General features: G+C 38.8%; 1 protein-coding gene across 1 annotated transcript in view; it reads left to right on the forward strand.

Annotated features, from left to right (window-relative positions):
- The window catches only part of GNAQ (G protein subunit alpha q), a 323,586-nt gene that overhangs the window by 290,270 nt on the left and 16,510 nt on the right, over positions 1–16,806 (forward strand). The gene's annotated exons all lie outside the window — the stretch shown is intronic.

Genomic DNA, 16,806 nt, shown 5'->3' on the forward strand with positions numbered 1-16,806 from the left:
TTTGGGTTCTGGGGTACATGTAAAGAACATGCAGGATTGTTGCATAGGTACATACATGGCAACGTGGTTTGCTGTCTCCATCCCCGTCACCTAAATCTGGCTTTTCTTCCCACGTTATCTCTCCCTAACTCCCTACCCCCCACTGTCCCTCCTCTAGTCCCCCACTACAGACCTCAGTGTGTGGTGCTCCCCTCCCTGTGTCCATGTGTTCTCATTGATCAATACTTGCCTATGAGTGAGAACATGCAGTGCTTGATTCTCTGTTCCTGTGTCAGTTTGCGGAGAATGATGGTTTCCAGGTTCATCCATGTCCCTGCAAAGGACACAAACTCATCTTTTTTTATGGTTGCATAATATTCCATAGTGTACATGTGCTACATTTTTGCTGTCCAGTCTATCATCGATGGGCATTTGGGTTGGTTCCAGGTCTTTGCTATTGTAAAATACTGGCAAACGGATTGCAACAGCACATCAAAAAGCTTATCCATCATGATCAAGTAGCATCCTGGAGATGCAAGGCTGGTTCAGCATACACAAGTCTATAAATGTAATTCACCATATAAACAGAACCAAAGACAAAAACCACACGATTATCTCAAGAGATGCAGAGAAGGCCTTCAACAAAATTCAACAGCACTTTATGCTAAAAACTCTTAATAAACTAGGTATCGATGGAACTTATCTCAAAATAATAAAAGCTATTTACGACAAACCCACAGCCAATATCATACTGAATGGGCAAAAATTGGAAGCATTCCCTTTGAAATTTGGCACTAGATAAGGATGCCCTCTCTCACCACTCCTACTTAATATAGTACTGGAAGTTCTAGCCAGAGCAGTCAGGCAAGAAAAAGAAATAAAGGGTATTCAATTAGGAAAAGAGGAAGTCAAATTGTCTCTATTTGCAGATGACATGATTGTATATTTAGAAGACCCCATCGTCTCAACCCAAAATCTCCTGAAACTGATAAGCAACTTCAGCAAAGTCTCAGGATACAAAATCAGTGTGCAAAAATCACAAGCATTCCTATACACCAATAACAGCCTTAATTAAAGAGAGCCAAATCAAGAACGAACTGCCATTCACAATTGCTACAAAGAGAATAAAATACCTAGGAATACAACTAATGAACAATGTAAAGGACCTCTTCAAGGAGAACTACAAACCACTGCTCAACAAAATAAGAGAGGACACAAACAGATGGAGAAACATTCCATGCTCATGGTTAGGAAGAATCAATATTGTGAAAATGGCCATACTGCCCAAAGTAATTTACAGATTCAACGTTATCCCCATCAAACTACCAATAACCTTCTTCACAGAACTGGAAAAAACACCTTAAACTTCATATGGAACCAAAAGAAAGCCCACATAGCCAAGTCAGTTCTAAGCAAAAAACAAAGTGGGAGGCATCACACTACCTGACTTCAAACTATACTATAAGGCTACAGTAATCAAAACAGCATTGTCCTGGTACCAAAACAGAGATAAAGACCAATAGAATAGAACAGAGGCCTCACAAGTAATGCCGCACATCTACAACCATCTGATCTTTGACAAATCTGACAAAAGCAGTGGGGAAAGGATTCCCTGTTTAATAAAGGGTGTTGGAAGAACTGGCTAGCCATGTGCAGAAAGCAGAAACTGGACCCCTTCCTGACACCTTACACTAAAATTAACTCCAGATGGATTAAAGACTTAAACAAAAGACCTAACATTATAAAAACCTTAGAAGAAAACCTAGGCAGAACCATTCAGGACATAGGCATAGGCAAGGACTTAATGACTGAAACACGAAAAGCATTGGCAACAAAAGCCAAAATAGACAAATGGGATCTAATTAAACTCCAGAGCTTCTGCACAGCAAAACAGACAATCATTAGAGTGAACCGGCAACCAACAGAATGGGAAAAAAATTTTTGCAATCTACCCATCTGACAAAGGACTTATATCCAGAATCTACAAAGAACTAAAACAGATTTACAAGAAAAAAAAAAAAAAAACATTCAAAAGTGGGCAAAGGATATGAACAGACACTTTTCAAAAGAAGACATATATGAGGCCAAGAAACATATGAAAAATGCTCATCATCACTGGTCATTAGAGAAATGTAAATCAATACTACATTCAGATACCATCTCATGCCAGCTAGAATGGTGATCATTAAAAAATCAGGGGACCACAGATGCTGGAGAGGATGTGGAGAAATAGGAATACTTTTACACTGTTGGTGGGATTGCAAATTAGTTCAATGATTGTGGAAGACAGTGTGATGATTCCTCAAGGACCTAGAAATAGAAATTCCATTTGACTGAGCAATCCCATTATTGGGTATATATCCCAAAGGATTATAAATCGTTCTGTTGTAAGGACACATGCACATGTATGTTCATAGCTGATTCTTTTCTAATTCACCAACATATGAAATCTTTCAAAACATGGTCAACGTGTATGATAATATATCAGTTTCTTTTCATTCGTTTTAAATTTAAGATCTCCCTTTTGGAACCCTTTGTCTTTTCTAATCAGGACTGGCTGTCCCCTTGCATTTTATACAGTTGTCATCCTGGGATCTTGCTTCACTATTGTCCCAGGAGTTCATTTAACATCTTTGCTGTGTTGAGTTCCCTGTTTCTGGATCCTATGTTATTTTATGCCTTGGTTTAGTTCCTTATTTTACTAGGGCATATCCTTCTGTAGCTTTCTGAGTAAGGATCCAAGGAACCCTTGGAATAATTTTTAAATTAATTCCTGACTAAAAATGTCCCTATTCTGCCCTCTAACTTAATTGATATTTTGGCTGGGTATAGAATCTCAGATATAAGTTATTCTGAAAACACTATTTCATAGTCTGCCAATGATCCCTTTCAAAAATCCGCGGCTCTTCAGCGTCCTCATTCTTTATATGTGACCTATTGTCTATGAAAAGTTTTTAGAATCTTTTATTTCTCTAAGATATTCTGAAATTTAAGGAAGGCTCTGCTTTAGTATAGGTATTCTTTATTATTCTTCCACCCCCAGCCCTTCTGGGGCCCTTTAACGTAGAGATTTGAATACAAGAAATGTTCATTTAGTATTCATGTGAAAGTTTCCTTCTCTCCATTTTCTCTGTATTCCATTACTATAACTTCTTTTAGCTGAAGAGGAAACTTTTACGAATTATTTTTTTATTTTTCTGAACTTTTCTATCCAGTTTTCTGTTGCTCTTTCTACTTCCTGAGAAATTTTCTAGAATTATCTTTCAAATTATCTTTGTTTTTTGGCTTTCATAGATTTTTTTTTTTTTTTTGGGGGGGGGGGGGCCATGACCTGCTGAATCATCAATTTTTTTTTTTTTTGAAGCCTAAGAGATCTTTTTATTCTCCTAATGTTTCCTTTCTTAAGTCAGTACTAGCATCCTATTTTTCTTTCAGAAAGATCTTTGAGGATTTTTTTTGCACTTTAAAGTATTTTAAGTTTTTTGCATTGATCTCATTGTTTTCTTCTCCCCCTTGCCTACCCACCTCCGGTGTGTTTGCTTAAGTCTCACTATTTTCTGCTGGAGATTTTCTTCAAAGATTTGGTATTCCTACATGTTTTATAGCAGTGAAGCACTAAACAGCTTTCCTCCCTGCCTCCTCTCCAGGCAGTTCCCTGGGTTAGGAGTCTGCGTGTTGGAGAGTGTTAAGATGGCAGAACCCAGCTGTTTCTCCCATCTATCCTGCCTCCTATTCAGCCCAGTTACAGAACTAGGTGCCTACTGGGCTTTTCCCTGCCTATCATGGAGCTGAACCAGTTTGGTCCTCCACTCCTCTGTGTTAGTAAGCATTATCACTTGAGTGTCTCCAGACCCTATCATTTACTCAGACAAATCTCAGCCTGATTGAAGTATGGAAAGGTGATTTAATAGTTTTCAGCATCCTTTCTGGGTTCACTACAGATACCACATATTTGGCAGACATCCTACTACATCTGTGGCTTGAATTACTTCACAGTTTTTTCATTAAGTTTTGTTGTTATTGTTGTTTCATTTTGTTGGGGTCTCAGGGAACAGAATGAAGTAAATAATTTTTTCCTGGAAGTTCCTGGAGATTTTATTCGAATCCAAGTTGCCCTGGGCATTTTTCAGAAGTGTTGAGTCATTTTCAGTTTTTACCTTTAGTTATTTAACAAGTTTTGAGTGCCTACTAAGCACAGACAGCATGATGGTAATTCTTACAAGTAATTATATTACCTAATTATCCTTGATTATGGAATCTTCTTCATAGCCCTCTGCCCACCCCATTTTATCCTTTTAAAAGTTTAAATTATTGGAAAGCTTCCTTTGTAGCTACAGTGATTTTGGAAACTCCCTTTCACCTTCATCAGAATGCATTGGATTAAGCAGACCAAATCATCTCTTTCAGACTGTCTAAACCTTTCAGGGCTGGCGTTACTTTTAGAGACACACACTATGTAATTACATAGTAGAGTCACATCATGGATTTGTAAGAATATAGTTATAGGTGCACAGGAAAAAGGGGTTCGGGGAGAACTAAGAGGGAGTAAATTATGCAAAAGGCTCTGGGGCTGCCCTTCATCAAATGAGGGCATGCAGTCAAATAATGTGACGGAGAAATGGAATCTGTTGTTCCCACGGTTGGTCTTGGTTCCTGGATGCCTCACGTAGTGTGAGCACTTCTCACTCCAAAGTGCAAGCCTAGTTCAGTGACACTAATTCTTGTTCAACAAGGCCCCTAACTGCAAACACGATACAAAACCAAACTTCATCCTTCACTACAGTAACCATGGCTTTTCTACCACTAAGAGAATGGCGGTCTGTATCAGAAATATGGAATGGCAAGATGGTCTCATGGTCACCATGGAGTGTATTCAAAATGTACTTTTTAAGGGCAATTTAGACCATGTATGATTTCTTGCACGCTGATCCTAATTGCTATTAAATTACATTTCTAAAGTCAGAGGAGATAGATAAATCAGTATACCTTTTATTTTACCACAGCTGTTATGAGCACATGGTCACTGCCAGAATTCCTTCTGCTTTCAGTTTCTGACTTCCACTGGGAAGCTGAGAGTTAGAAGAGGAGCAACAGTTCCTTAATCACTTATTCAAACCTTTAGGAAGATGTTGGTGTGGGTGGAAACAGTTTGGGGAATTTCAGATTGTTTTTGTAGTTGAATAAAACCTTACAGCTTATAAACTTACAAAACCTTAGAAATGTACTATTTAACAAGTATGTCATAACTATCAGTCAGTTTAAAAAAAAAAAAAAAATAGAGCAGCCCATCGAAGAGGATATCAGCCAGCTCATAACACACATTATTCTTCCTCAATAGTTGAACTCTTACTGCCTCTCTCTGCCTCTGTGGCAGCTTTCAGATCTTCAGTGCTCATTTCCCTCATCTGGTCTGTTTCAGCAATAGAATTGGTTCTGATCCCTTCTCCCTTAATCCTTATTTAAATACTCTAGTTTTCAAGACACTTGTAAGTTCAGAATTTTTCCAACCTATTTCTATTATCTGGATACCCGAAGAGTTACTTCACCTCAGAGGTTTGAAGTCTGATACAGTCTTTCATGGCCCCATGCCAACCGTAGGCCATCTCCTGCTGATCTTTGTAGTAACACCTGCTGTAGTGATGATTCTGTACTGGTGACTGTGGCACAGCTTTCCCTCATCTTTTACCCAGCATTTTTTCCCAAGTAAATCACTGGCATTTGTGCATGTGCTCATGTCCCCAGGTTTTCCCTCATGTCTTTCAAAGCTGTCTGCTTTCTTCATGATGCTTGAATGATCTTCCATCCCACCCCACAGTCCTTCATTGTAGAAGGAGCTGATTATGTGTGATTTGTATGTTTCTGTTAGTTATATTTAAAGGTCTGTTTTTGTTTAATAGCTTCTGGAAGAGATCTCTTAACCTCCTAACAAAGTACAATTTTCTTACCTAGTGGAACACTGGTTTTGTTTTTGTTTTTGTTTTGGTCTTCTGACTGCCTTAGTAATAGATCATAATGCAAATTAAAAAAAAAAAAAACTTTAAAATGTTGAAAACTATTCAGCAAACTTTTCTCAGAATAAAGAGTAAAGAGAAGAAGAAAATTCTTATCTGGGGCAAAATATTCAGGCCTTCAAACTTAACACTTTACAACCATTTCTCAGTTTATCATGGGTGTAATTAATGCTTTTTGTCCAAAAATACTTAGTTCTTCATAAATTTTATAGCATTTCCACCTTCTATATTTATTAGTCACATGTACATTGTACAGAATGCTGGGTTTAAAAAGGAGGTGGACAGAAAAAGCCCATTTTTTTCTCAAAGCTTCTTAGTGCAAAGCTGATTGAGCACTTAACAGTTTTCAGGGAAGGGGGGTCCTTTTGAATAAACCCACATGTATTTGAGTGAATTTGTTCTATCTACCAGTAAGTCAAGATGGTGACACTGATTTTTCAAGCAAACAGTAAACATTGCTTTTAAAGGTGCCAGGGCCTTGCTCTAGTGTGCACTGTCAAAAAGCACTGGTAATAGAACATGGATAAAATAAATCACTGAAGTCTACAGATGAAACAGGATTTTAGCTGAGAGTTTACCCAAAAAACATCTCATAATCATACCTTTTAGTAGATACGGAAACCAAAACTGAGTGTTTTATTGTCCCTGCCCTCCTTCACTTGCCAGTTATGTTTATTTCATGTTTATTGCCCCTGCCCTCCTTCACTTGTCAGTCATTCTTCTGGAAGAATTGAGAGTCAAATGGGGATGGAGTAAATCCACATGCAGATTATTATTAGTCTCTCATTAACAAAGAATATTTATAGAATTTTTTAAGCTGCTTAAAGTATTATGAAAAGTTTATCCATATCTTCAAATGAAAACTGTTTTACAGTAAATTTACTGGTTTAAAGTGCCAGATATATGATATTAAAACATCTGGAAAGGCATTTTTTTTACATTTGTACATCTGACTGAATATACTGCCCTGACACTAAAAGTTAAGTGAATGAACGAAAACACTGATTGCCTTTCCTATGTTGCATCCTCTGTGCCATGGGAAGAAAGAAAATGGATGCTTTTCCCAAAAAAAAAAAAAAAGGAAAGTAAATTTAGAAACTTAATATGGGGAAAAAACACAAGGAGAAAATTAAGGTTCAAAGGTTTAATGACAGATTTATTAAGGAAGACCTTACTTTTGCTTTATTTCCATATATCTGCTTTGTTGTACATAATAAATTTTACAAACATAAATTATAAGTAAATATTCTTAGACTTTTAAATACATATACAAAAATTGGAATGTTGCTAATAGTTCAAGTAGCTGTGATAATTGTGTGTGTCACTCAACTTCCTTTTTATCAGTCTTATGCCATACAAGAATTAAATGCTGTTACACAGCAAGAGTCAGTAAACTCTGTGGCCCACAGGCCAAATTCAGCCCACTGTCTGTTATAGTACACTTTGCAAATTAATTTGGGTTTTACATTTTTTAATGGTTGAAAAAAAGTAAGAATTTTTATGACACATGAAAATTACTTGAAATTCAAATTTTCAGCATCCAAAGAAAGTTTTATTGGAACCCAGCTGCACTCATTTGTTGTGTAATTGTCTAGAGATGCTTTCCTGCTACATGGACAGAGTCGAGTAATTATGACAGAGACAGTATGGCTGACAAACTAGAGTATTTACTATCTGACCCTTTGTAGAAATGCTTCCCAATCCCTTTACACACCAAAATGCTCTTAGCAATGTCTAGTGCATATTTGCATTAAAGAAATGCTAGTTATCATTAATATTAAGCTTTATATAAAATAATAACATTCATATAGCCAAAAATACATATCAGAGTCTGAAAAATTCATCATGTATTGTCCCTGAAAATGAAGACTGAAAAGAAAAACAACATTTATATAACAAATTATTATTTAAAAATAACATAACATGGCCTTAGGAATATAATATACTAAACTCATTTTAAAAGGACTTATATTCAGAATATTTTATGTATTTTCTACGAAAAGTCTTTTAAGCCAACAGCTTGTACCTGCTTTCTTGTCATGTGATCAGTGTATGTGCTTATTGCCATCCTTCAGTTCCCAACTTACTCTGATTGCCTATGTTACTTCTCTATTTTACCGTCTGTCCAATTTTGCCTAAGGGAAATGCTCGCCATATGCTTACAGTCTTTGGTGGATAAACAAAGGGGAGAGAAAAAGCTTAGAAACCAAAAGATAAAAGAACTTCAGTGTGGACATGGTCATGGGCACATCAGGACGGTGGCACCTCATTAAACAAGGCTCAGGTGTCATACAAGTCCTTTGAACTTACCTGTTTGGAAACAAGGCACACCAAATTCTTATCCACTGATACCATCCTATCATGTTGGCCAAAGAATTAGGCAACCACGTTTCTGGGCCAAACTGACCTATTCATAAAAATATTTTGAGACGATAAAAGAAATATTTTACTGAATTGTTTGGGGTTATTTATTTCATCCTTATTTCCCCCAAATGTAGACTTTAGTGGCATAACACACTGAAAATTTGTTCAGATTCTGTCTGATGTGCTGATATGTGCATTGCTGGTTTACTAGCTAGAGCAAGTCTTCCTGGGACATTATCAAGGTATTTAGGGTTTCCCAGCTCAGTTGTGTCATCCACGCCTGCTTTCTGTTTAGTCCCTTACCTCTGCATCCACACAGTGTTGTTCCGTTTCTCTTTATCCAAAGTGTCCTGCAGTTTGGCCAGGTCACTGTTTGTCAACTATAAGATCAGAAAGTGGACAAGTGCAACAAAGGAAGCTGACATCCAAACACACTTTGCTCTTGTGAACAGTTCTTCTGTGGGTTTGCAAAATGCTGTTTCAAGATGAGCAATGGCTTATATTCAGTAAGTTAGGTACTGTCACAAACTGAGCAGACTTTAAGGAAAAGACCCATTGGGAAATTGATGTTTGATTTTTGTAAAAGTAGAACTGTTTTCTAAGTTCAGAAAAGCCAATCTTAGAAATATCAAACCTGTTTTAATCTTATTTCAAGCATTTTCCTGATAACTTCTTTGAAACATTCAAAATGACAAGTTAGTAAGAAACATTAAAATCATGGTGAATGTCTTCAGTATATAAAGACTGCCTGCAAATGTATAACAAAACATTAAGAGCAAAAAAATGTGAGCAGACTGATTTTCATGAAGAAAAAGACAGGAGCAGACAATTCTCAAAAAGAGAAAATACTACATTTTAGTAAGTAATCTGTTGGAAGGTCTTCAACCTCACTGCTGTTCAAAGAAATTCTAATCAAGACAGCAAGCTGTCATTTTTTTCACCTTGACGTGTCATTTCATGCCACATGTAATTTGATATGAAAAAGATTATAAAAGGGTAGATCTCCCACTTAAAAAGGAAACAAACAAGTAAGTTCACACATCACTATGAGATGATAAGTTAGTTCACCCCCTGCGGAAAGCTATTTGGCATCCTGTAACCAAGAGCCTTAAAATTTACAATATGCTTTGATATGCTGTTACATAGAAAATTTCAACCATGAAAATTTGTACAAAGTTGTAAATTATAGTGCTATTTATAATAGTATCCAAAAAACTAAATATTTTACAATAGAAGTACAGTTAAGCCCACTATAACTTAAGAATTTGACCAAAAAAAAAAAAGAATGCTTGGATTATAATGTTAAGAGCAAAATACAGAACATAAGATTTTACATCTAGGGGGCCACAGTCCTTTAAATCTGCACTAATATAGTAGCTGCAGACCCTCTGTAACTTTAAATTTTAATTTTAGTTAAAATTGAAGTTAAATAAATTTAAAAATCATTTTTTTAGTTGCATTAGCCACATTTTATGTGCTCAGTAGCCACATGTAACTAGTGGCTTCTGAGTTAGACAACAACAGTACAAAAATGGCTTTTCATTATCTCATAAAGTTATTTTGGATGTACTGATATAAAATAATCTCCAAAATTATGCATAGCTCTCAAAGACTAGAAGAAAACAAAGATTAACAAAAATAAAGTAGTTTTATGTGGGCAGTTCAACCATGGGATTTTTTTTTTCTTTTCCTACTGTTACTTTTAAATGTTCTATCATGACCACATATTAATTTTATAAAAGAAAAATTAAACTTTATTTCAAATGATTTTTTTTAATGTAGAAATGAATACAAGTATAACTTGGGGAAAAACCAATTAACTTTTTTTTTTTTTGAGATGGAGTTCTGCTCTTATTGTCCAGGCTGGAGTGCAATGGCACAATCTTAGCTCAATGCAACCTCCGCCCCCCCGGGTTCAAGCAATTTTCCTGCCACCAATTAAATTTACTCTCCACAGTTGAGTTCTGTGTGTGTGTGTGTGTGTATGTGTGTGTGCTGTGCTATTAACATTTAGATTGTATCTGAATATCACAAACTCAGATTCTTAGGGAATGGAGCACTATTGAATTGGAATGCACTCTTGCAGGTGTTTTCACAAACCATGTATACATGCAAATATGTTCTATATGTTACAAATTGAATAAAAACTATAGTATTTTTACATTAATTTAAAATGACCACACCACCATGTCCTCTGTTTACTCTTCACAATTCCAAACAGATAGGTTACAAATGCATTCTTTTGGCCTTCTTCACTTTGTACCCTGGAGCCAACATTAAATGCTCACTGTGCCTCACTAGTGATACTCAAGGAAAAGAGGCAGCACTAGTGTCTACAGGAATAATCTGTATGTCCCTCTTTATTGTCTGCCTTAAGTTCATTTGTATCTGCTTCTGGCTAAATCTGGCAAAGAGATACTAAGCGGACCTGAGCAAATGAGCCGTTTCTACAAGCAAATGACCTAGGATGCATGGGAACAGATGCCTGTTCAGCCAAGTTGTACCTTTGTGCTCTTGACACAGTGCTAATGTGTCCATTGAAGTTCAAAATTAGAGTCCACCCATTCAGGTAGCCGCTTACTATAGGTCTGTCTAGTTGTCTCATTGGCTCTTTTGATGATTAGCTTGGGGCAACATCTCAAGGCCACTCTGTTGGTTATTGCTGAAATATTGTTCTATATGAATAAGGACATAACCCAAGGAGTTGGAAAAGATTGGGATGCTGAGTAAGTTATTGTTCTGACTAAAGTGTGAAGGTAAATCTATATCTTAATTATGCAGAAAAGGAATGCCTTTTCAATAGCTTGTGGGAAACAAATTACAGCCATCAACTTAGACAAGTTTGAAAAGTAGGAAGCATTAATCATCATGAGATTCAGGCTGGAAGGAATGCCTGTTAGACCAGGTAAGGACAATGACCCAGTACTTAGTAGAGGGAAATGTCACTTAAAATGTCACTTGCAATGACAGTGACAACACATAGGATTTGAGTTTGCAGTGCGATAGAGCAATTTTTAAAAGGCTGTGGTGGCAATTGCTTTGGCCATCAGACATTACATCAGAGGGCAAGGAGAGGGAGGTCTCTCTTGAGCTGCTGGTGCCACGAGATGATAGCACAGAATAATGAATGTGGACAGAGTACCGGAAGGAGGAGGGAAAATTCAATGAATTAAAAAGTCAGTGTCATGAATACACAAAGCATTAAATACCTGACTCTCAGTAACTAACCCTTATGAGAAGAGGAAAGGAATTTATATGTGTAAGTTAAGGATAGATTTCAGATCCTTGACATCTAATCATAAAAAATAAGCATAAAGTGACACATAGGATAATTGCTAAGTAGAAAGATCAATGGGCTGTGCAGTAGACTTTGAAAGGAGGTGGTTGGCCACTTGACTGAACTGAAATACTAGAAAGTATTAATCCATTCATCTCTGTTAGTCCTACCTCTGTAAGTTCTAAGACTGGAGGCTTCCACATTGGAAAGGGTTACACATTTGTCTTATTTCCTGTCACTCATGTTCTGGCTCTCCGCTCTCTTTTGTCTCTCCTTGATCCCCAGTCTCTGATTCTGTCTTCGTTTTTTCCTCCTCCACTTTCTTCCTACAACAAACACACTCTGGTTTGCACCACTTCACATTACAGGGGCCTCATATGTGACCACATCTCATTGCTTAGGAACCTCAGACCTGCAGGAAATAGGCAAATATGTTCCATTTCTTTTCTTCTCTAAACATCCTATGCAAGTAGAATACATTGATGCATATGCAGAAACTATAATATTAAAATCTTCAGGAAGCCTAGAGAGTATGCCAAATTTGATCTCAAATAATCACTTGCAAAGGTTTGCAAAGACTAAGAAAATTATCAAGGAAATAATATCTATCCAGCTGAGTTTGACGTTCTTAACATTTCCCTCCCGGCTGTGTGATTTGAATAGCAGAAGTGTAATGGCTAGGAACCTGTCTTTAATTATTTCTTACTCCACCTACTCCATTTGTATATTCTATCTTTTGTTTTCTTGGTTTCCTCTGGGGTTGAGCATATTGAGCATCTTTAGAGATTTTGAAGATTCTCCCCTTTAACGGGTAGAGAAGCTTAGAAAGAAATGTTCTCTATGTGAGGGAAATTGGCAGAAACCTGATGACTTCCAGTTTTCTATAAATCAGATATGCCTGGATTTGATGACATGAATGAATTAACTATGTGCAGTTCCAGGGACTGGAAAGGTTTCACTGGGTTTACAGTTTGGTCAGAGAGTTGAGAGATTGCCTCACCATGAGGTTCTTTATGCAGCTATTTTGCCATCAGTGATAGAGGCTACTGTGTGCTCAGGCCACAGCCAGGGGCTTGGCATGCATTGTCTCATCTATCCTCACAAACCCTGGGAGATACATGAGGAAATCAAGGCACAGAGATACTTAGCTACTTGCCCAAGGACATAGTATCTGAAACAGAGTCTTGTTTCCACTGAGATCCCCAGCTCAGCCCTGGGCCACATTGTCACGTCAGTGTCCTCTCCTTGCCAGATAACCTGGAGCACATTTCCATACAGCAGATTCTCATGTGAATTCTTATACTTTTTTCCTCTTTCCACCTCCCTCCCTAACAGCAGGAGTTTGGCATAAAATGTATTTTGAATTCTCACAGCCTTGACACCAGATAGGACATATAGCAGTGTGATCCTGCTGGAGATACAGAGTCAAACACAGCAAACTTTTCCCTAAACAATCAAGGGAGGAAAGAAATATGCAGAAGGCCAGGGTTGTAAATTTTTTTTCATACAGCTTTGGAGTTATTTGTCTTCTCGGCTGTTGCATTTATTTACCCAGTAGACACAGACAAATGAGATAAACACCTGAGAGAGTATGTTCAGATTTTTCAAATTCTTCAATATTTGATAAGCTACAAATGATAATATTCTTTTTTTTTTTTTTTTTTTTTTTTTTTGAGACAGAGTCTCGCTCTGTCACCCAGGGTGGAGTGCAGTGGCGCGATCTTGGCTCACTGCAACCTCCACCTCCCAGGTTCAAGCGATTCTTCTGCCTCAGCCTCCTGTGTAGCTGGGACTACAGGTACACGCCACCATGCCAGGCTAATTTTTGTACTTTTAGTAAAGACAGGTTTCACCATGTTGGCCAGGCTGGCCTCAAACTCCTGCCCTCGTGATCTGCCCACTTCGTCCTCCCAGAGTGCTGGGACTATAGGCGTGAGCCGCTGCACCTGGCCAGTTGATTCAAATTTTACATTATGGGTCGTTACATAGAAAGTAAATCAACTGGTCTGGCTTTTTAAAAGTAATAATGACCTTTAATAAAGTAATCTATAAGGTATTCTTTAGTGAGTTATGTCTGAGAAGAAATAGTGAAGCTTGTTATGGCAATTAAAAATGGAGAGTATAGGTTTGGAATGTCTTGTTTAAAAAAGAGAGTGAAGAGTGTTTTTAAAATAGCCTTGTATGAATTCTGGAGCATAAAATTCCTGTATCCTGACAGTCTCTTTTTCTTGTCAATTTCATAACCAGAAATGGTGCCAATGAAAATGATACCTGGTATTAGCATGATTCATCACGTGCAGTGTATGGAATGAGGCTCTGTCAGCTACTAGGTATAAAAATTTAGAGTGCAGATGTGTCCAGCAGATGTTACCTTAACCTATAACTCTCAAAATCTGGGTTTAAAATATCATAAGGCATCATAAACTATGTGCTTTTCCCTTCTACTGAGCAGTAAACTTTATAGACATGCTCGTGTATTCATTGTGTCTGTATATCCGGACTTCAGTCATTTAAGTAGAGGGCAAGATGGCCCTGGCATTCTTTTTTAGCAGAAAGCTTAGGGGACACAGAACCACAGAATTATGAATACAGAAATTATCATCACAGAATCAGTCACCTGACTGGCTCCTGACATTAATTAGTGAGTCTATGGATCACTCAAGGTCACTCAGCACCCTGTGTGTTTCCTTGAGACTCAAGAGCATCTGCACCCTGGAAAGCTTCATCCCAGTTTCTCTGGGATCCATCCTACCTCAGGTCAGCTGAGAACAACTCATAGATGACTGTCAGGCCCTCGATGATGATTGTCATGAATGCCCTCATGCATGCTTATTTCTTAACTGTCTTGTTTGCATTTAAGGGTGCATTTTAGACCTTTTGGGAAATGTAATTCAATGTGATCTATCAATGTATTGATGGGAGAAAAAAAATACCACCAGGGAGAAAGACAGGTGGATAACTTGTATCAGGTAAAAGAATTAAGGGTCTGAGTGAATTTGTCTTTGCTCAGAAAGTAAGTGCATTTTGTGAGAAAATGTTCTTATTGTCAAGATAATGAGGAGTTGCAAAAGTTACTAAAATGGATGCTCAAATCTGTAGTTTAATGCTGACTTTTGACAGAGGGAAGCACCAATTTGGCAGAGAGGGATAAGGAAAGACAGCCGGCTGAGCAAATGTTGACTTCGGTGACGACAGGGATGCGGAGTGTATAGACATGAACTATTGTCCCTTTAGGCCCTTTGGTAATTTTTATGCAGAGAATTGTGCCAGACAATAGCCTGAAGAAAGCCACCTTCCAGTTGGAGTCTTGGGCCGTGTCCACTGGATCCAACCTTTTCCTTAATCAAAGGGATGTTTACTCTCTTTTCCTCCTTGCAAGCTCTCATTCATCTATAAAGAAACAGTTTGAAACTACCTTTGCTTTTCAACTTTCCCTGATCCACTGCACTGTCAAACCTTTCCTTCCTGTGTCACCCCAGCCTCCCCTACTTATCATTGCTTTGGTCCCACCATGTGGGCCTGTAATGATGCATTGCATACTTGTCTTCTTCAGTCTTCCAAGACAAGGGCTGTGTCTGCAGCATGCTCATGGCCAGCATCTCACAAGCTCTCCTATGTATCTACCGAACCACTGGCAAACTAGGGATAGAACACCTGTGCTGGGGATGGGAGGAAGGAAGGAGCAAGCCCAGTGGGGCTCTGGGAATAACTGCTTGGGGAAGTTGGGTTGACCTGGATATTGAAGGATTAGAAGTGGGGACAGCATTGCAGGCCACAGATCAAGAACGAACATGCATTCATGTGGCAGTGGTGACATGGAATTTGTTTATCAGGAAAATAGACCATTTGTATAGAGGCTCAGGTTAAAGACAGTGCTAAGTTGTGAATGCCAGACCGGAACTTGTAGCTTCACCCTGTAGGCAGCCTTACTCAATTACATGTTAACAGGGAAATGCATTAAAAAGGAATATGTTCAGCATATCAGAGATCTTGAGAACTGATTTGAGATGTTAAATATTAGAGGTTTAAGACCCTTTGCTGATGGCTCAAATAAGGCTTTCTCTGATGACGGGTCATGGTAGAACACTCAGGGGTCACACTATCCTGACTGCAATTACAAAGCAGGGAGCAGGTACTCTGTCCTTCCTCCTCAGGGCCAAGGATTGAGTGAATGCTTCCCAGTTTAGTGGTCTACGCTTTGGCTGGTTCCAGCCCATGGGAGGAGTGACTTATCTATCAGTATGGTCTAGGCGAGTATGACATTTCCTTGGCCTCCTGTACCTGAAGCAAGCGACTGCACAGAGACCAACTAGAACACATACCATGGATACTTGCTTACAGCCTGTCCTCAGTCTTTGTGGCCTCTCTGGTCTTCCCTTCTCTATGGAAGTGGAGCTCAGGCAGGATCTACTTCTGGCAGCCCACCCTGTCCCTGCTCTCCCTGGTCCAGCTCTCTCACCTGCACCAAAGCCACCGTTCATCGGGAGGGCCAGTTGTTTCCAGCTCAAGAGGAGTGGTGTGTGAGGACAACTAACAGTTAGAACCTTCCTAAAGCCGCACACAGAGTGCAGGTCCAACCTGTTGATGAGGAACGCTGTGTTTGGGATAGTAAAACTTTTACTAGTATCCTGCCCAGTGTGTTGGCTCACACCTAAAATCCCAGCACTTTGGGAGGCTGAGGCAGGCAGATCACTTGAGGTCAGGAGTTCAGGACCAGCCTGGCCAACATGGTAAAGCCCTGTCTCTACTAAAAATACAAAACTTAGCCAGGTGTGGTGGTGGGCACCTGTAGTCTCAGCTACTAGGGAGGCCGAGGCAGGAGAATCGCTCAAACCCAGGAGGCAGAGGTTGCAGTGAGCTGACATCGTGCTACTGCACTCCAGCCTAGACAACAGAGTGAGACGCCATCTCAGTGGAGGGGAAGAAACCTTTACTAGTATCCTCTTTGTACATTTCCCAACTGGTTAAAACACCAAGATAGGCCGGGCGCGGTGGCTCACGCCTGTAATCCCAGCACTTTGGGAGGCCGAGGCGGGTGGATCACGAGGTCAAGAGATCGAGACCATCCTGGTCAACATGGTGAAACCCCGTCTCTACTAAAAATACAAAAAATTAGCTGGGCATGGTGGCGCATGCCTGTAATCCCAGCTACTCAGGAGACTGAGGCAGGAGAAT

This window comes from Sapajus apella, unplaced genomic scaffold (genome assembly GCF_009761245.1).
Source record: "Sapajus apella isolate SASKATOON/1434 unplaced genomic scaffold, GSC_monkey_1.0 scaffold24, whole genome shotgun sequence".
In the NCBI taxonomy this organism is placed as follows: Eukaryota; Metazoa; Chordata; class Mammalia; order Primates; family Cebidae; genus Sapajus; species Sapajus apella.